Raw genomic sequence first — 21,280 nt, 5'->3', positions numbered from 1 at the left:
GAAATCAGGAGCCGACTGGAAAATAACAGCCTGGAAGGAGATGTGGTGTTCATAGATTCAGTGTCACAGCTACTGCCCTCGGAGCCATAAATGGGGGACTGGTGAAAACAGGATCTAAATGAAAATGACATCCTGGGCAGGAGGTGTGGTGTCCCTAGGTTCAGTGTCAAAGCTTCTGTTGGCTGAAGGCATAAATGTGGGACTGAGAAAACAGGAGTCGAATGAAAAATGACAACCTGGGAAGGAGGTATGTTGTCCATAGGTTCCTTGTCAGAGCTTTTTCTGCTGAAGCCGTAAATGGGGGGGCTGGGAAAACAGGAACACCAGGGGGAGAGGCCCTCTGCTGCCCATGAGTGGTCCCAAATATGGGCTGTGGTTTGGTTTGGGGGCCAAAAGGATGGTTAAAATTGGGGTGGCCTAGGGCACCATCGGCAGATGTGCGGTGATGGACACTCTTACCCCTGCAGGGTGCCTCTGCTCCACCCTGAAACCTGGGAGAGACCTAAAAATTACAGCTTGGAAAGAGGCTGTCGTGTCCATGTATAAATCAGAGTGTGCAGTAGACTGGAAGGTGAAACTTCCCGATGCCGTGGCCATGCTGGTGGAAGGGATTCCCATAGAACTTATTGGCCGCCCGGTTAAAATAGGGGGATTGATGGTAGGGACTGGAAGAGGGGTAAGTAAGTATAAAGGGGGGCTAGAATCTACACAAACAGGTGTTGGGGGTTCCTTTTCGTGGAATGGTGGCTGGAAGGAGAAAGCCTGGATGCTAGGAGGTGTGGGGAGTTCAGAAATAAGAGGTGTGTGGCTGTGACTGAATGAAAAGGTCCTTCATTCTTCTTTAGTGGAATTCCCAAAATGGGATCAGAAGCTGAAGGAGGAAGAGAATCAGCAGGACTGGCAGCTTAGGGACTGTGTATCTTGTTTCCTGATCAATATTAGGTGTTGGGGAAGGTGGAGGGGCAGACAGGATGAGGGACGTGGAATATAGGTCGGCCAAGGCGGTGGTAGCAGCAGGGACCTGCAAAGTGTGAGTGGCCGTGGGCAGGGAGTCTGCAGTGTGTGAGGCAGGTGGGGAGAGAGAAGGGGCAGGCTGAGGGGCACTGCAGTCTTCCTTGACTGTCCTTAATATGATTCAGGATCTTGTTCCACTGACAGTCAGTGTTCTTCTCCAAGGTGCCTGGGTTTTTGGCAGCAGCTAAGCGCAGAAGCTTAGGAGGGGACAGCTCACCTTGATCCCATGTCAGTGCCTCGATCCCTGATGGGAGTGACCTCAGCCCTGGCAGTGGCAGAAAAAGCGGCAGGGGAATCCCCCTTGCAGGGCCTACTGCTGGTAGATACCAGGGAAGAGGAGCTTTTTGATGGGATGCGTGAAGACTTTTCACGCTGCAGCTCCTTCCCAGCCATCAGTGAGCCTGGTGATTTGGGCTGGTGGTCTTCACCCAGCACTTCTTTTGTTGGCCTCTCCAGCAGCAGGGAGCAGCATGCGGTTGGGGCAGAGAACACCATGGCATGGGATGGGACCTTCACCTCCCTCTCCTTTGGGGAAGGAAGTGGGAGGTGACTGGATGGTACCAGATTCCTAACGTTGACTACCTGCTCAGGGCAGAAGTAGTATTTGGAGTACTCTGATAGCTATCCTAATAGATAACATTTTGTTCATTTCAATAGTTTTAATGAGAGAGCTGGGAACTAGGGACACACAGCATCAAGGTTTTTATAATGCATTTTGTAAGAGTTCTTTTTAAGTGTGTACAAATATAGAAAATATATGCACTCATATACACCTCTGTTGTTTTATTTAGCGCTTTACAAGAGCCCCTCAGTGAAGGGGTAGTAGCAGCTCTCAGTATCCTTCCTTTATGATGAACTTAATTTATGCAAAGTTACATCATAATTTATTTGTAACTGTGAAACTAGACTTAGTTATTGAGTAGACCCTCCCTAGAAACCTATGGCATTAATAAAACCAACAAAAATTTGTTCAATTTCCAATGATACACACACTACAGACTGAATTATGGGCCATCCATTTTAATGAAGGGAAGAAGTGCTGTAACAAATACAGAGCAAACGGAATATGAAGTTTTGTCCTCCATTAATATTAGTGACGGGTAAAGTGGGCTCCAACGCCTTCAAGGTAGCTGTAGACCATCATCTCTGTGTCATGGGCAGAGGGATGTTCAGCCAGGATGTCTTTCTCTGTCACTGAGAAAAATTTCCATAATATATAATGATACTTACTGAAACAGATATGGGGCATTTGGGTAATTAGGAATCCGTTAGCATATTTTTCTCTCTTCTCTTTTTCATATATGTCATCTTTTTCAGCAGATGTGTTTGGCTAATATTGGGAGGTAACACGAGTAAGAAAGGATATGATAAGATTCCTTAGACATTCTTGTTTCTTAAAAAAGAACTGCTTCCTTTCTCTGTTAGAAGTAATTTCATATTCAGATGGAAAGCATGGCTTCCCGAAGCTGTTAACATGTTCACTTAGTCTTGGATGTGACCAGTAGCACAGAACTCTGGTGGAACTCAGTAAGACTCCAAATGGTAGCAAGTCAGCATGTCATGGAAAGCACACCATAAGCAGGGTAAAAACTAGATGTGCAGGGGCAGCAGGAATGGTGGCAGGCACACATATTGCACGTGTCTCCTCTGCTCATGCGTACATTTTATCGTCCCATAAACGTTCCTTACAAAACGTAAGTTCAAAGATAAAATTATTAAGAATTTCAAGACAGCAGTAGCAGAGCATGAAACCAAGCAAGCGTGGGGCCTTCCTGAGCATTGTTCATGAGGGACGTGATAAACTGATAAAACAACCAAGGCTCTGAGATACCCACACCATGTCAGTGACAGAAGTCCAAGCTACAGATATTGAAGGAACCCTCAATGCCGCTCAGGTACCGAAAGCCCTGTCACTGAGAATGAACCAAAATATAAATTTGGGAGGATAATTTATGGACATTTAGGACTTTGGATTTTTAACCCACAATAACAAGAAAACTTCATTTCAAAAGAAAGTGTGAGGTCTTCAAGTTTGCTTTGGTTATTGAGGGTCCTTTGTGGTTACATATCAATTTTGGGGTCGTTTCTTCTATTTCTGCAAAAATAGGGGATTTTGATAGGCATTGTATTAAATCTGTAGATAGCTTTGTATAATATGGACATTTTAACAATAGTTCATGAACATGGGGTATCTTTCCATTTATTTATGTCTTCCTTAATTTCTTTCAATAATGCTGTAGTTTTTGTTTGTTTTTTTTTTTTTTTTTTTTTTTTGCGGTACGTGGGCCTCTCACTGTTGTGGCCTCTCCTGTTGTGGAGCACAGGCTCCGGACGCGCAGGCTCAGCGGCCATGGCTCACGGGCCCAGCCGCTCCGTGGCATGTGGGATCTTCCCGGACCGGGGCACAAACCCGTGTCCCCTGCATCGGCAGGTGGACTCTCAACCACTGCGCCACCAGGGAAGCCCAATGCTGTAGATTTCAGTGTACAAGTCTTTCATGTCTTTCGTTAAGCTTATTCCTAATTATTTTCTTCTTTTTGATGGTATTGTAAATGGAACTGTTCTCCTAATTTCTTTTTCAGATTGTTCATTGTTAATGTACAGAAATGCAAGTGATGTGTATATGTTGATTTCTTACTCTGCAAACTTTGCTAAGTTGTTTTATTCTAATAAATTTTTTGTGAAATATTTAGCATTTTCTATATCTTTTTCAATAGTTTCCCTTTCAGCCTAAGTGTATCCTTAAATCTAGGGGACATTATGACCTCCATCTGAGGCTTTCATCTTAATTATCAACTTATTCAGAGTCTTAGTTGGTTAATGTTCTCCTTATTGTTTGCCACTTTGGAGAATCCAACAAAATGTTCTACTCAAGGTGAGACCTCTTTTCTCTTCCACCTCTGAACCTGAATATCACTTATTACTTACTTCATTCTCTTAGAAGTTTAGCATTTGAAGTTTAAGTGGTGATCCTTCTTAAAAGAGGTCAATATGCTCACCGAATTCAAGACCTCTGGTGAGTTGTGTCAAGTGTATAGGAATCATATTGACTTCTTGGCTGTTAGCACCCCTGGAAACATTTCTAAAGTGGCATTTGAGCTTGATATTCAGGTTTATTGGACACCACATTAAAGAGGTTAACAGAATAAGAGTAGGCTGGTCTTTCCTAAAGCAGACTTTATTCAAGAGTGACCTTGTAGCCACGTGCATCAGGCTCATCCTCATTGAGTCACTGAGAGCCCTCAACCCCCCTAAACTGTAAACTCCTTATAGACAAGAATTATATTTTATAGCTGTTGTTCCCCTTCCCTATGCCTAAACATGCCTGAAATAGAAGGTGCCTCTACGAACAGGTGTTGCTTTATTTTAAACTACATTAAGTACATGTATATGTTCATTTCCCTCTGGGAAAGGAGGCTGCATTCCACAGGATTCAAATATCAAGCCTTTAAACTTCTTTGAACCCATAGATATATAAGTAGTTGCATAACTATCCTCCCTCTATACAACTCTAAGATGATCATATCAAAGTATGGTCATTAATTGTTTTTAATTGCAAACAGATAATAAAGCAAAAGGAACTTATTCCACCAAAGTAAAGGCCAAAGTTCGAAAAGACAAATTAATATGGGATTTGTTACTATTTAAATAGTAAAGAACACTGACAAGAAATATCACAGTGCTGGTTGCTATTATCATCTTTTCATTTTCCATTACAGTTGTTTATATTATCTTCATGGAGTTTCACTGAAGTTATCAAGGTTTTTGAATAGTCAAATTAAAAACCAAAATCCCTTGAAATGCCAATACAAAGAAAAATGAGTCAGAACATGAAAAAATGCTTTAGACAAGTTGACAACACATATTCTTTGCTCATTTCTCTTTTTGAGAGAAGTTCCTTTTTATTCGCACCCACATGTACAAGACACTGAATAAAATACAACCCCATCACTCGATGGTGATAAAAAAAGGAAAGACAAGCTGTTTCCAGAAAATTCCTCTATTTATTCCTAGTATCTTGTTGCATCTGGCAAAAAAGAGCATTTTGAAATATTCTCTGAAGTTTTGTATTTTATAATTTGCTTATTTATCTCAATTTAAACATTAAAAACACATGAGAAATATTTTGACATTTGGCATTTGACTATTCCTATCTATTTCCTTAATGTTTCCTTTGCCTCCTATGATGATCTTTTGGGATAGACAGCACATACCGCTCTCATACTCCCCAGACTCTACAGCCCCATACACATGCAAAATAGCTTGTGGGGATGTGTTAACATACACTTGGTTGAGGCAGGAAGGCTGTAGAATACATCGTTTATACACCTCAACATTTTAAGTGTTTTTGGAAAGTAACCCTAGTTTGAGTGCAAATTCCATCGATTTATCAAATGCATTTCAGGTATACCTAGATATGTCCAGTCAAATGGAAAGGCTATATTACTGGGAGACTATTTACATGAGCAAGTGAAAAGAAATCAGTGGAAGAATATATTATAACCAAGAGTCAGATATAATAGGTCAATCAAATAGAATGTAGATCCCAGAAGCATATCCACACATATAAGGACAATTGAATTTTCAACAGAGGTTCAAAGCCAATTTAGAGGAGAAAGGATAGTCTTTTTGACAAATGATGCTAGAAGCATGTAGTACACGGATATTGTGCATAGATAGCCATATGCAAAATTATGACCTCTGATCCCTACTTCACACCATATAAAGAATTAACTAAATGTAGATGAAAACATGAATCTCTAAAACATGGACAGAATCTTTTTGACCTTGAGTTAAGTGAAGATTTCCTACAGATGATACCAGAAACAAGATCCATAAAGGAAAAAAAGTGATAAATTGGGTTTCATCTTTGGAAGCCATTATTAATAAAAGCCACAGGTTGGAAAAAAATATTTACAAATTATATACATGAAAAGACTTGTATCTCTAACACATATAGAACTCTCAAAACTCAGTAATTAGAAAAAATTTTAAAAATTAACAGTATGGGTAAAAATATTTTAAAAGAGATCCTGCCAAGGAGGTGTACGGATGCAAATAAGCACAGGAAGTTGCTCACTGTAATCAATTATTAGCTAAATGAAAGTGAAAGCCCCAGGAGATACCACTACATTCCTATTGAATGTCTAAAATTAGAAAAGTCCAACCACACCACTTATTGGTGAGGCAGTGTAGGAACTGGAAGTCTTTTACACTGCCAGTGGGAAGGAAGGTGTCATAGTCACTTCAGTCAACAGTTTGGCTGTTTCTTTATAAGTTGAACATACACCTACCGTATGATCCAGCCTTTCTGCACCTAGATATTTATGCAAGAAAAATGAAAGTATATGTTCATACAAAGACTTGTACATGGATCATCATAGCATCTTTATTTTTAATAGACAGAATTGTAACAACCTCAAGCACGCATCAACAGGCGAATGAATAAACGTACTGTGGTATCCTCATACAGTGAAACACTACTCAGCAAAACAAAGTGATAAACTATTGATAGCCACAAAAATATGAATTACTCTCAAAATGATTACATTGAGTAAAAGAAGCCAGATAAAAGAGTCCTCACTGTGTGAATCCCTTTATATAAATTTCTAGAAAAATGCAAACACATCTATAACGATAGAAAGCATATCAGTGGCCATTTGGGGATGTGGAGGGGTGGAATGTGAGGGGGGAAAAGGGGCTTTATGAATGAGGCATAAAAACACTTGCAAGTGATGGATATGTTCGTTTTCTTGATTGTGTTGGCAGTTCCATGGGTATATGCATAGTTCAGAACTTAAATTGTGTTCTTTAAGTATGTGCAGTGTACCGTGTGTCCGTTATATTTAACAGAGCCATTAAAAAAGGCTAAGAACAGACGTTTGTCTCGACAAATGTAGCAAAGAACAGAAAAGTCAAGTACAGTATGATCTCTGTCCATTGAATTTTCCTATACTTTATTTCCCTCAAAAAATATATCCCAGTTCTTAAAAGAGATGGGACTCTTAATAAAAGGTAAAAACAAAACAAAACAAAACAAAACAAAAACCGGCAAAGCCATCAGCAGGGTGAGCTCCAGCTACTTTTCAATTGTGAGACACTAGGTGCACGGTGCAGACATGCCAGGATGTTTGTTCTTCCTGCACAATATTTTAGAGAGGAAATTAATCCACCCCTGTTAAATGCCTGCAAGTGACGGCCAGAGTGGAGTTTGGAGAATGATGGCTGTGATCTTTAATATGGTTGTGCCTTTGTAAAGACTCTCACTCAGAATTTCCAGGGTAATTTTGGAGTCAACTTGTTTTTGTTTTTTGGATGATATATATGTCTTAACTCACCTCAAGAATATATACACGTAGACTTGAAGTTAGGGACCAGCTGGTATAAATTTGTGTGGTTATCTCCTGACCTTACCTTGTAGCTTCCTTTTGTTCCTTGATTGTAGTTAAGCTTCATCTTCCCTCAAGGCCTTTGTATTTGCTGTTCCCATGTCTTGGAAATAATATTTACAGAAAAATTGTCCATAAATGATTCCTTTCTATTTGGCACTCATCTCTTAAAGATATTTTTTCCTTGATTGTCCTACGAGCCTAACTCAGTCCCAATTTATCAGATTACCTTACTTCTTTCACAGAATAATAATAAAAACAAATATTATCTTTGGTGTCTCTTTGTATTTAGATGAACTTCTTCCCAAAGAACTCAAGCCCCGCAGTGACAGAGGTTGTTACTTTTCTTATCTCTTATTCTGTGTCTTAGAACTGTGTCTGGCATGTAGTAATCACTTGAGGTCTGTTGACTGGGTAAAGAAGATGTGAGTAGATGAACAGATTTGGAGTTATTTGAGGTCGTGCTTAATGACGGCTGGTGTTGGTGATTCAAATTGTAGGTTTTAGAGTTGGAAGTGATCTTGCTGGTCTCACAGCTACAGCAAAACTCTCCCTACTGTAACATCCCTGACAGACGATCAAGTCTGAGCTTGAATAACTGTATATGGAAGACCCTAACCAGGGCACCCTCCTAGTTCTCTTCAAGCAGATCACAACTTTCCATGGGAGTTTGCTCCCAGTTATTCAGCTGTAATTAGGAGAAAACGGTTTGACTTACCCACAATCATCTTCTCATTCTCCCTGTTCTAGTTCCTAGAGAATAGACAGGAAGAGTTTCCTCTAAATTACATCCTTTGGATTTGCATTCTTGCTTGTACCAAAATAAACACCATGCTATGGCAAAATTCCCCTTGATTGTCTGCCACTTATTGCTACATTGCTTGTTAGTGTTTAGAAATAATTTGTCTTAATGTTCCACATTATAACTGATGGAGTACCTAAATAAAAGAGCTCTCAGTGTTATGTCAGAAGCAATCATACAGATATTTTAACTTACCCTTTTCATGTATTTAATGCTGATGCTGTGTGGAATTGAGCAATAGAGTCACCACATTATTGCCATTGATGAAAAAACATATTTATGGTGAAATTTTTGGTAACTTTGAAAGCTTTACCTGATGCGGAAATTGTCAGCTACATCTTAGAGCTCTGAGCATTTCTCAAAAAGCTGTGATACGAAACATCTCTGCCTTTTCTTGTATTTCTGTTATGTTCAACCACTTCACAAAAAGCATTCTTCATATTCCTGAAATAATGATGGGCTTAGTTGAGATTCTTTTGGGACCTAAGGGACCCACATGTGTTCATAATAGTGTTGAGTTACACAGAGCCTGGATGTTTGGCTCCAGACTGAAAGCCCCATGGAGTCGCTTTTTCACATCTGTTTACCAGTGTGTATGAATGGGAGAAAACCAAAGTTCTGGTTCATTTGATCAAGGTGAGCCAAAGTCCTTTTACTTTTGCTGTGACAAACAGGTAAAGAGGTGTAAAATATCTGAAACCAGCCACTTAGGGTTTGGTAGAATGCTTAGAGAATATACAACAAAAAGAAAAACAAGTGAGTACTGCTGGCAAACTGTTTCAAGGACAGCTAACGAAATAATAATAATAGTAACAACAATAGTAAGGTTGATTTTAAAAGACTTAAGAGTGGCATAGATTCCTAACCACTCTACATGTATTAACTCCATGCCACAGCTTTGTAGAATGGGTGAGGTTATTAACCCCTTGTTTTTTAAAAAGGAAGTGAAACAAAGAAGAAACACTCCTGAAGTCCCACCACTAATAAGTGGTAAAGCTGGGGGAAAAAGATCCAGGCAAATTAATTTCAGAGTTAGTGGTCTTAACCAGTAGGTTATGTCCCACAGGTAATATTTGCACGTTTTGAAATCACTTTTCAAATACTATTTCTACCCCTAAAGTACACAGGGAATACCCAGAGAAATTGGCATTATAATTATTGTTATTTCTTTGCCAATAATCTGTTAACTTTTGGCAGTTCAGTATCCTTCCCCAACTTCTTAAAAATTCAGCCAACAATCCCAAAAAAATAAGGGCTAGTGAAAATAAATGTCTTCTAAATCCAGTTCAAGAGAGCAACTAAAACCTAAGGCCCCCAAGGATGTAAAAGAGAAAGCAAAAGAAAAGAAGAGACAAGAAGCCCAAACCCAATGATTAAGCTCCACGTTGTTAGGTAAAGGGGCACTTAACTAATGCTTCTTTAACACCTTGTGCACAGAGACATGGCTCTACAGAAGCCAAGGAGTCTCCCTTTCATCACTGATTCATGGTATGCTTCTGGCAGGGTCACTTCCTTCTTTGAGCCTCAAAGCTTTTCATGAATATAATGAGGGAATTAGAACAAAGTGAGCTCTCACAAGCCAGCTCTCATGTTCTCTCGTGGTACCTGTGAGTCTAGGTAAGTGCTGAATGTCGTTAACATGACAGGTTATATTTTTCTTAACCATTTCTCTTCTCCTGATTTTTATGTAATTTCTAATACATAGTAGAATACTAGAAAAGAAAAAATACCAAACTGAAAAGTAACTGATACACTAACTTTCCATTCTCATTTCACTGCCAATTCAGCCAAAAGCCATCTGTAGAATTCTGATGCAGACCATGAAAACACACTCTAATTGTTCCAAAGTCTTTGCCATACTTGGTAGTCCTGTGATTTCCATTGGCAGAACTATCTTGGACTGTCATCTGCAAATCAATGAAAAAGAAATTAAGTAATAGGAATTCATATCAATGGTATTGGAGAAAGAAATCCTTGAAGTTATCTTATTGTGTGAACCTTCATCCATGTACAAAATCGACAAGAAAAGTTAAGCTTTAAAGGCAACATATTCCCATGAATAGAAGGGAGAACATAACACAAACAATATACAATGCTGAAATTATGTACATGCACATATATACAAGTGGTCTTGAAATATATTCCAGGATATTAATTGGATTAAGTTTTGGGGCACTAAAGCATTTTTTCTCATAGAGAACATTATTCTTTAAGACACATACAGACACACACATATCTGCCCTGCTGGCCTCTCATAGTTTCAGTTGATTCCAATCATTTCCCCATATATTTATTCTCAGATTAATGATTTTTGAACAAGTGTTCATCTCTTTAGAAATACCTGTGCCATGACCGCAGAGTGCTCAGATTTTTTTTGGCATTTGGTGGCATATGATGGGGAAAATGATGAGTTGTGTGACAGGAGAGGTACAAGGTGAACCTTAGAGTAAGTAAGACTTTGTGCATAGTTCTTAATCCCAAAAGGAAAAGAGAAGGATAGCAACAGCAGTCATTGGAATAAAGGACCTCTCAGATGAATCAGCATTAGGATAATTCATTGGTTACTGACTGTCCAGTCATTTTACGTTATAAAGTATTCCTGAGTGACTGCATCATTTTATGAAAGGATCTACCTAACTATAGCTATGTCTTGCTGGAATTAGTTTAGATGGCAATAATGTGCATAGAGAATGGCAATTCTGAATTCATGTCTTCCCAAAATTGAAGACACTCATTAAGGTACAAGTTTACCCAACACCAAAAATGATTTATCCATACTATACTAACTGAGACTGTGTCTTACCATTCTTGTTTGTTAAAGGAGATAACAAGGCTAACTTTTAGTAGAGTAATAGCAGTATACTTAGAAAATGCTTTCAGGTTAAGTTTTGTAAGCAAAGTTCAGTGTTCACCCACCAAAAGCAAATCAGCTCATTTAGTATTGCAGGAAATGCCTTCATACATTTTCATTGCCACTAAAGGAATTGAAAACACCTGTTGGATATATTCCCTCCTAGAATGTCATTTGTACACTTATTCCTAATAGGACCTGTTATTTTAAAAGCAAACTCCTATTATACAGCGCAGAATAGATACTCAGTATTTTTAGTGATCACATGGTTTGGGGTTCTAAGATTTGGGCTCAGACTTGCATTTCAAGCATTGCAATCTGGGCTTGTTAAATGATTTCCTTGCAACCAGGAAAAGTTGTTTATCTGAATCTAGAGCCCAATTAAGTAAATGTGATAGTGGTGATAGTGGTTGATGAAGCAGACTAGCATAGCAGCTAGGGCAATTATGGACAAGTTCCTTTCAACCTCTCTGTGCCTCAGTGTCTTCCTCTGAAACTGAGTTTCTTCATCAATGGTGATAAATACTGGTACCAATCTGACAGACTTATTGGAAGAAATGAAGGAGTTCACAAATTTCCTAAAGGCTTAATGTTTAGCTTGTCGTTACTAAATGCTGGTAATTAGTAGTAAAACAATATCCCTCTATTATTTATTATATCAAAATAATAATGATAAGGGCCTGTAATTTTATTTATTTATTTATTTAGTTTTGTTTTTTGCGGTACACAGGCCTCTAGCTGTTGTGGCCTCTCCCATTGCGGAGCAAAGGCTCCGGACGGCAGGGGCAGCGGCCATGGCTCACGGGCCCAGCTGCTCCGTGGCATGTGGGATCTTCCCGGACCGGAACACGAACCCGTGTCTCCTGCATCGGCAGGCAGACTCTCAACCACTGAGCCACCAGGGAAGCCCAGGGCCTGTTATTTTAGTAGTTCTATTTTTGGTCATATAGTTTAGACTAACACATATTGTTTAAATGTGAAACCAAGAAGAAAAACAGTTTTGTTTCTTAAACCTGGTCAAGGCACCCAAATCACCTAATTCAGAAATGTTTCTAATTTGGCATCTGCTTTGAATCTGTCACATCCAGAGAAAGTTTATTGTCTCAGAAAGTGACAGCCTTGTATTTGTGTAGCATAGAAAAGAAGATACAAGCTAGATAAGATACATATACCCCTTATCCTAGTCATGCCACATAGAGTGCAAAACTATTCCTGCTGGGTTCAAACATTGTGATCCAGAGCCTGCCATTGCCTATTATCAGGAGCAGCAAAGGGTAAGAACCGTATGTGTTTTCCCTTAAGTTGTTCTACAACACAGATACTGTCAATCAGCGTCTGATACTACCCTCCCCATGGACAAACTTCTGTGCTCTTTTGAGCATGCTCAGATGGAGTCTACCATCAGTGTGGTGGGAGTTCACTTCGCTTCAAGTGTGTCCACGTTGAAGGGTGAAATTAACACATACTAACGAAATTGTGGCTGTCCAAACTAGGAAAATAGTTAAAGAATCAGGACAGGAAGAATCAGGCAAATACTCATTTGGCATCAACCCAATAAAAAAGCTTCTTGGTGAGAAAATAGTTGCCAAAGATGAAAACCCAGAATAGTGCTACTTTAGCCTAACCACAGTGTCAAAGCAAATAACACACATACACAAAACGCAAAAGGAAGCCCTCTTCACACTAATGCCCCAAAGTCCTTTATGGGTCTTCAAATTGAGCAGGTATGTTGGTTGATTACTTGGGTAATTTCTCTGAAAATATTGTCAGTCATCACACTTGTGTCTCTGTGTATGTATTACTCCTTGGTATACGTGTATATAATTTACATATGTATGTATCATATATATCCTCACATTTGAGTACAGATAATAGTTTAAGCCCATAGGTGATAATAAAAATGGTTTAACAAAGATGATGTATTACTTATAACTAGTGTATCTGGTAAAAATCTCTGTTTGAAGATCCTTCAAAAGACCAGAGATTATTAAAAATAAGAGATTAAAACTGACTCTAAAAGCCTCAATTTTAGACAGTGAGTTTAGGTTCCCTAATACCTGGATTTACGTCCAGAGCTGGGATCTTGACACCCACATCTAACTTATTTGCAGATCGGAAATCTGGCCTGGCTATATTACTTCCATTCTTCCATATGAAACTGGTCTTACCCTCTGTGCTGATGTGAGCCATAAACTGCTCCGAATGGAAACTGCTTATGATTTAATATCACACACTCGTGAAAAAGCCAGAGGAGAAGATGCAAAAGAGAAATTCTTAAAAAATTAGTTGGGTCATCTGTTCTTACAAAGTATGTCTGCTTTTTGGAAACCTATCCAATCACTTTGACTTTTTTTCATTAGAGATGTTCCTAGGGTTTTTGAATGATTAAATGTAGACATTCAGAAGTAGAAATAGCATGAAAATGGCAAGAATCACTGGATAATTTTTCTCATCTGGTTGTACAGCATGGGAGAGGAACATGTGTCAGTTGTAAACTCTGAGGCTCTTGTGAGGCCTACTGTTAACTCAGTTGTTGGCTCTGAACGCTCACTTGCACTCAAGAGAGTACGCATCTTCCAAATTTCTCTTTTCCTTTCTCTGTCTAGCTATTTTTAAAAATTGGTGCTTAATTACAATCTACTAGAAAATTTCCATTCGAAGGAAGCTTTTATTTTTAATCTCCCTCTACACCAGAAATCTTAAATTGATAAGAGGATGTTTTGGCTAAGTAACCTTAAATCCAATCTTTAAGAAGAGCAAAGTTGGAAGACTCGCACTTTCTAATTTCAAACCTTATTATGAAGCTACAGTAACCGAGACAGTGTGACGCTGGTGTAAGTATAGACCTAAAACTCAGTGAAACAGAATAGGGAATCCATGAATTAACCCTCACTTTTATAGTCAGTTGACTTGAACAAGGGTATGGAGATAATTCAATCAGGGAAAGAACAGTCTTTACAACAAGTATTGCTGGGATAGCTGGATATTCACCTGCCCCTTCATCACAGGATACACAAAATTAACTCAAATTCACTAAAAAATTAACTCAAAATAGACCTAACTAAAAGAGGTAAAAATATAAAATTCTTAGAAGAAAACATAAGAGTAAATTTTGACTTTGAGTTAGGCATAAACCTTATTAGATAAGACACCAAAAGCACAAGTAATGCCCAAAGAAACAAATAAATTGGACTTAACCAAATAAAATGTTTGTTCTTTAAGGTATACTGTCAAGAAAGTGAAAAGACAACTGGCAGAACAGGGGGAAATACTTGCAAATCACATGTAGTAAATAATTTGTATCTACATACATAAGGAATATTTACAACTCAATAAAAGAAACTCAACTTTAAAAAATGGGCAAAGGATCTGAATAGACATTTCTCCAAATAAAATATACAAATGGCCAATAATCACATGAGAAGATGCTCAACATCATTAGCCATGAGGGAAATGCAAATTAAAGCCACAATGAAATGCCACTTCCTATCTACTAGGATTGCTAAAATTTAAAAAGGAAGATGTTAACAACTGTTGGCAAGGATGTGTAAAAATTGAAACCAACCATTATACACTGCTGGTATATGTATGGCCTCTTTGGGAAACAGTCTGGCATTTCCTCAATGTGCTAAATATAGGATTACCATACGACCCAGCAATTCCACTCCAGCTTATATACCCAAGAGAAATGAAAACATATCCACCACAATTGGTATATGAATGTCCACAACATCACTATTCATAATAGCTTGAGCATAAACAACCCAAATGTTCATTAACTGGTAAACGGATAAACACAAATGTGGTATATCTATACAATGATATATTATTTGTCAATAAACTGGAATGAAGTAGCAATACATGCTACAGCATGAATGAACCCTGAAAATATTATGCTAAGTGAAAGAAGCCAGTCAGGGAAGATCACATATTATTTGACTCAATTTATATGAAATGTGATGAGTAGGCAAATGCATAGGGACACTAAGTAAACTAGTGGTGGTTTAAGGACTGGGGGAATTGGGTGGAAACAAGGAGTGACTGCTCATGGTTCAGGTGTTTCTTCTTTGGGTGATGAAAATATTCTAAAATCGCGTTATGATTGCATTACTCGGTAAGTATACTAAAAAACATTGGACTGCACACTTAAATGGGTGAATTGCATGTTATGTGAATTAATCTTAACAAAGCTATATATATCCTGCAATTACCTGTAGGATTTTAAACCACTTCTTTCTTACATGGTTTCATGCAATAACGTCAGGAATAATACCACATATTACATTTATTCCACAGGTATGACAACAGAACCTATAGGGTGGATGGTATTACTTGGGAGAAGTCTCCCAGCTCTACATTTACAAGATCGGATGGCAGTGAAACCTCCTTTGTAGACTATTACAGGGAGTTATGAAATTTTATTTCTTCAAACATATTTGTCTTAAAATTTTTCATGTTATACAATTAAGTATATTTCTCAAGTCTTAGTTAGACACATATATATGTATTTGTATATATTCTCCTTTTGGGGTATTATAGCGTGGCTTATATCTGTTATCCATGTATTCAGTGTTTTGTGTATAGGGTAATGTCACATAATTAGAATGGCTCCAAGATGGCCCTCCCTGTCAGGCTTAGAAGTGGCTATGGATGTTTTGACCATGTAGATGGATTGTTAGGTAGAAATAAAATATGGTAAGACTTCAGAAATGAGAACTTTATGTAGGAGTTTCAGCCCTACAGAACTTGGTTCAAAAAGGAGAAAAAATGACCAGTTACAATCTGAGATGATGTCTGTTATGTGCTAAATCTCATAATTCATGGATTCCTCTATTTATTTATTTATATTTGCCTGTGTTGGGTCTCCGTTGCTGTGCGCGGGCTTTCTCTAGTTTCGGCGAGTAGGGACTACACTTCATTGTGGTGCGCGGGCTTCTCATTGTGGTGGCTTAGTTGCTCTGCGACATGTGGGGTCTTCCCGGACCACCGAACGAACCCGTGTCCCCTGCATTGGCAGGCGGATTGTTAACCACTGTGCCACCAGGGAAGTCCCTCCTCTATTTTTTTAATTTTTAATTTTTAATTTTTTTTTTTTGCGGTACGCGGGCCTCTCACTGTTGTGGCCTCTCCCATTGCAGAGCACAGGCTCTGGACACGCAGGCTCAGCAGCCATGGCTCACGGGCCTAGCCGCTCCACAGCATGTGGGATCTTCCCACACCAGGTCATGAACCCATGTCCCCTGCATCGGCAGGCAGACTCTCAACCACTGCACCACCAGGGAAGCCCTCCCTCCTCTATTTTTAATTTGAGTGCTCACAAATAAACTCAGGCCAGTTGGTGAGGTTGGTTTTCTAGCTTTAGCAGATGAGAGAAAGGTAATTGAAGGAATGGCAGATATTTGTGGCAAATGGAAAGAACTTATAGATGGATGCTTTTTTTTAAGAAAGCTTGTATTATACTGGGAGTCAAAACATAGCTACTTGGAACAATTGCAGGTACATAACCCTCTGACATCCCTTCAAGGGAGGGTTATTATGACATTATCCTCATTTGTGTTCCACACTTATTACTTGTTCATTCAATCCCAAAAGCATTTAGTGAGTGCCTATTGTATATCTTGGGTATACATTAGTAAGACTATTTAGTTCTCAGCTCTTAAGGCACTTGCATTCTCATGGCAGACAGAGAGATGACAAACGAGAAGAAAACTATTCTAATAGTTATAAGGGATATGGAGATAATTAAAATTGGGTGGTACTATGGAGAACATCTGGTGGCTATTAGTCTGCAAGGTCATGGATATCTTCTCTGTGAAGCTGATATGTAAATGGCAGCAAGGAGCGAGCTAGGTACGGATGAGGGAGAAGAGGTAGAACAAAGGCACTATTTTTGGGGTGGGCATGGTGTACCCAGAGCCCAAACTAGGCTGGAGTGTTCTCTAGAGAAGTAAATTGGATTTTATTGTCAAATCATATTATGTAGGGCTTCCCTGGTGGTGCAATGGTTGAGAGTCTGCCTGCCGATGCAGGGGACACGGGTTTGTGCCCCGGTCCGGGGAAGATCCCACATGCCACGGAGCGGCTGGGCCCGTGAGCCATGGACACTGAGCCTGTGCATCCGGAGCCTGTGCTCCGCAATGGGAGAGGCCACAACAGTGAGAGGCCCGCATACAGAAAAAAAAATCATATTATGTAGATATTTGTAAGATTTCTGTCTAATATACAGAGAATGGGCTGTACGGGGGTAAAAATGGAGGCAGGAAAACCAGTGAGGAGGTTATTAAATCAGTTGACTTAAGTGATGATGGTGGCCTGGAGCAGGATGGGAGAAGTGGGTGAAAATGGAGAGGACATAGTGAAGGCTTGGTTGTAATAAGTGTAATAAGATTGTTCTGGGATGAGATAGGCACAGATGGAATTGCAACCTGAAATATCAGTAAGTTAATTTTAAAAGGTTTATTTCTGGCTTGAATAAAGTCTAATGAGAGTCAGGGAGACTCAGTGATCTCATCTGTTACCATTTTGTGGCTCTACCATCTCAACAAGAGGACTCCAAGGTTGTCATGTTAGAAGAAAAGAGGTAGAAGCAGCATACTGGCTCTTAGGTCCCTTAGACTGAAAGTGATAGGCTAATGCACTACTTTCACTCATATTTCTTTGTTAAAATTCAGTCCTATAGCCTGAACCTACCTAAGTGGACACTCTTTTCTTTCGTGTACAGATGTGGTGAGTTCAGTATCATCTCTCTGCCAAAGGGGGTAAAAAAAGTATGCTCTTTGGGCATGCTGATGAGTCTGGAGTCCCACGGTGTAAAGCCTGGAGTTTTCATTTTGGGAATTATTAGCTCTTACCTAGTCTTGGATTTTGATATGCAGTCACCTAGGCAGAATATATAGATGACCAAGAGAATGTAATATTTCAGGAAAGAAAGATATGCGTCTCTGTAGAATGTTAAGATGAGGTTAAATGAGAGCGTATACATATGCCCCAATTCACCAAACTGTACACATTATGGGCAGATTTTTGTATACCAATTATACCTCAATAGAGCTGGGGGAAAAATACACAGTGAAGAGTATATTGAGTTTCATAGCATGGAGTTCACTGCCAAGAGCAAATTGTGTAATGGTGGGCATTGAAGTCCAGGTGGAGGGTACTGAAGGAAAAATTTAGCAATGTTTGCATAGAAGGGAAGAGAAATGCTATGTAGATGAAGGATTTTTTTAAGTCAGAGAATACTACAGTGTGTGTTTATCCTGGTATAACTAGAGAAGGAGAAATTGTTAATACGGAAGGCAAGATAAATGAGGGGTAATGATAGGAACAAAATCCCTGAAGGAAAGAAGAGGTTAGAATCCATAGCTGTAGTAGAGATTACAGACCCTTTTCTGGAGCAGGACACATCCTCCATAGTAATCAGAGGGCAAGAAGAACATACATATGTGTAGAGAGAAGGCAAACACTGGGCAGAATATAAGTGTATTCCTGTCTGAATCCTCAGACATTCACTTCTCAGTGAGTATGAAGCAAGACCATTGGCTGAGTTAGTTGATGGGCAGCGATGAGGGAGATGTATAGCAGATTTGAGAAGAGATGAGAAAGTGTGAAATGCTGGTTTTTTGAACGGGTAGGAAGCATAACTAGGGAATCTGAACAGAACACCCCTTTTAGATTGTGGCAGACTAACTCTAGAACCAGTCAGCAGGGTTTGGTTGTTGGTTGCATGGGCAGAACAGACAGCTGGGTTTTACCAGGGTTTGAGACTTGCCAACGTAGCATGATCAAGGCATAGTGAAGGAATGAATGGCATTTGTGAGGACGTGATTGTGACAGGCTATGGAATGCAAGCTGGGGAAGTAAGGGAGGTGAGGCTGTGAGAGAGTTAAGGACCTCTCTCCTTCTCAGTTTATGTGTGCTGATTCCTCCACCTAGGCTGATGTTTGCTTGTTCATCCTACAAATTTTATCTCAAAGATCTTTGATTAAGAAGAGCCGTTCTGGGTCCATCCATGTTGCTGCTAATGGCATTATTTCATTCTTTTTTCTGACTGAGTAATATTCACTTGTGTGTGTGTGTGTGTATACACCACAACTTCTTTATCCATTCATCTGTCGATGGACATATGATTTACTTATATGTGCAATCTAAAATATGACACAAATGAACATATCTATGAAACAAACAGACTCACAGGTACAGAGAATAGACTTGTGGTTTCCAAGTGGGAGGGAGTCGGGGAGGGAAAGATTGGGAGTTTAGGATTATCAGATGCAAACTATTATATATAGGATGGAACAACAACAAAGTCCTACTGCATAGCACAGGGAACTATATTCAATATCCTGTGATAAACCATAATGGAAAAGAATATGAAAAAGAATATACATATGTATAACTGAGTCACTTTGCTATATAGCACAAATTAACACAGTATTGTAAATCAACAATACTTCATAATTTTTTTTAAAAAAGAGCCATTCTGGATATCCCAACAGTACCCCTCCCTCCCATGCATACACTGACCTGCAACATCAGGCCTCTGTGAGGTCACCCTTTTCTGTTATGTACTTGTATTTCATAACACTTATCCCAATTTGTAATTATATATTTGGGTGATTTTTATAAATCTCTCCCCTCCCCAATAGACTATGAGTTTCATAGGACTAGGAGAGCTATGATTCTGCTCTTTGCAATACATATCTCTTATACCTTACACCATGACTGACACATAGTAGTTCATACACATAGGTTGTAATAGATAATTCATGCATGTTAGAATCAGAGAGTAGTGGAATTAGTAATAATTTGAGAGAGTGTGTCACATTAAGGCAAACTACCTTCTCAGCATGTGTTGATATATAGAGTCTTACATGTAAACATAAGAAAATGGTTCCAGCAGATTTACTTGAGTGAAATGGATGTGCTGAAATATTTGAATGACTAGGGTAGTCTCAGGATGCCCTGGTAGGAGCTGAGTCTCATAAGAGTCTCATAATGAGATCTGGGAAAAACTGCTGAATTCATAGATGAGGCATTAGAAAGTAGGCACAATCCTACCTTTCAAATAATGGAAATAGGGACAACAGGACTGATTTGTTTTTTGGACCTAAAACAATAGACTGCAGGTTTCTTCTTCAGCAAAGATGGGTTTATTTGGGATCAGTGGAGAATTGCAATTTGGGGTCTGCAACCCTGGTGAGCCATGTGCAAGTCCCACTTGAGGAGGACAGGAGAACCCTTTCATAGAAGAGAAAAGAAAGTTGGAAGGGCTTTAGTAAACAAAGAGACCATGGCTTTTCATTGGCCAAGGTCTTGCCTGGGAAGAAGAGAAGTCTTTCTTCTTCCTGTTGGGCTCTGCTATCATGGCAGGGTATGAGAGAGCTCCCCCTCTGGTCTCCTGACTCTATTTAATTGAGGTTTGTTTATTTTTTTATTTTTATTTTTATTTATTTTTTATTTTTTTTTACAAATTTAATCAGTTATACATATACATATGTTCCCATATCCCCTCCCTTTTGCATCTCCCTCCCACCCTCCCTAGAGGTTTGTTTATTTTTTACAAAAGCTATAAGAAATGGGAAGTGTGATTTCTAAAGTTCTCTATAGGAGGAAGAGCATGTCCAAAGGCTTTGATAAACTGGGTGATAGGAGCTGTGGATGAAGCTTAAAATGATGCCATGATTCTACATGCATGTATATACCTGCACAAGTGCCCTCCTTAAAGAAGGGTCTAGGACAAGGAAATAGGGGGTGAATCTTAGCTGCCTTCAAATAACTACAGTGCTTGAAGGAAAAAATATATAATCTGCAACAATAGCATGAGAATTAATAGTAGCCACCCAGCTTGAAAAGAAAAGAGCCATGAAACCTCGATTTGAAGTCTTCTTGCCCAAAGTTGGAACTCCTTTTGAAGCTCTCAGATGCTTAAATGACAGATGATACCAGAATTCATGTGGTTAACTTATTGATGAGGACCTTGCTAATAAGCAGCTTAGGAAGATCTACAAAGAATCTCCACTTTGTGTTGGGGAGTAAAGTCACTCTGTTGTACAAGAATTTGCTGCCTTAGGGATAGGAACTTCTGTATGTGATGTCTTAGAAGATGCCTTTCCCTACTGGAAGCAGAGACTAAGGGTTTAGGGGAAATAAAGTAAGAGGAATGTTGGGAATAGATCTGGAATTGCCACTCTAAAAAGTTGCCAGGTTTTTTTGTCCCCCATTAGT

The 21,280-nt window shown here is 39.2% G+C and overlaps 1 pseudogene across 1 annotated transcript in view; it reads left to right on the top strand.

Annotated features, from left to right (window-relative positions):
* Positions 1–1,240: 1,240 nt before the first annotated feature.
* Positions 1,241–21,280, top strand: part of LOC309797413 (piwi-like protein 3) — a 34,860-nt pseudogene continuing 14,820 nt past the window's right edge. The window contains exons 1-3 of the transcript in view: positions 1,241–1,560; positions 13,168–13,364; positions 15,353–15,464. The product of the transcript in view is annotated as a piwi-like protein 3 (transcript). The remainder of the gene's footprint in view (positions 1,561–13,167; positions 13,365–15,352; positions 15,465–21,280) is intronic.

This window comes from Mesoplodon mirus, assembly GCF_964341445.2.
Source record: "Mesoplodon mirus genome assembly, contig: HAP1_SCAFFOLD_513, whole genome shotgun sequence".
Classification (NCBI taxonomy): domain Eukaryota; kingdom Metazoa; phylum Chordata; class Mammalia; order Artiodactyla; family Ziphiidae; genus Mesoplodon; species Mesoplodon mirus.
The sequence above is the reverse complement of the archived record's forward strand: the minus strand, read 5'-3'. Positions and strand labels throughout refer to the sequence as shown.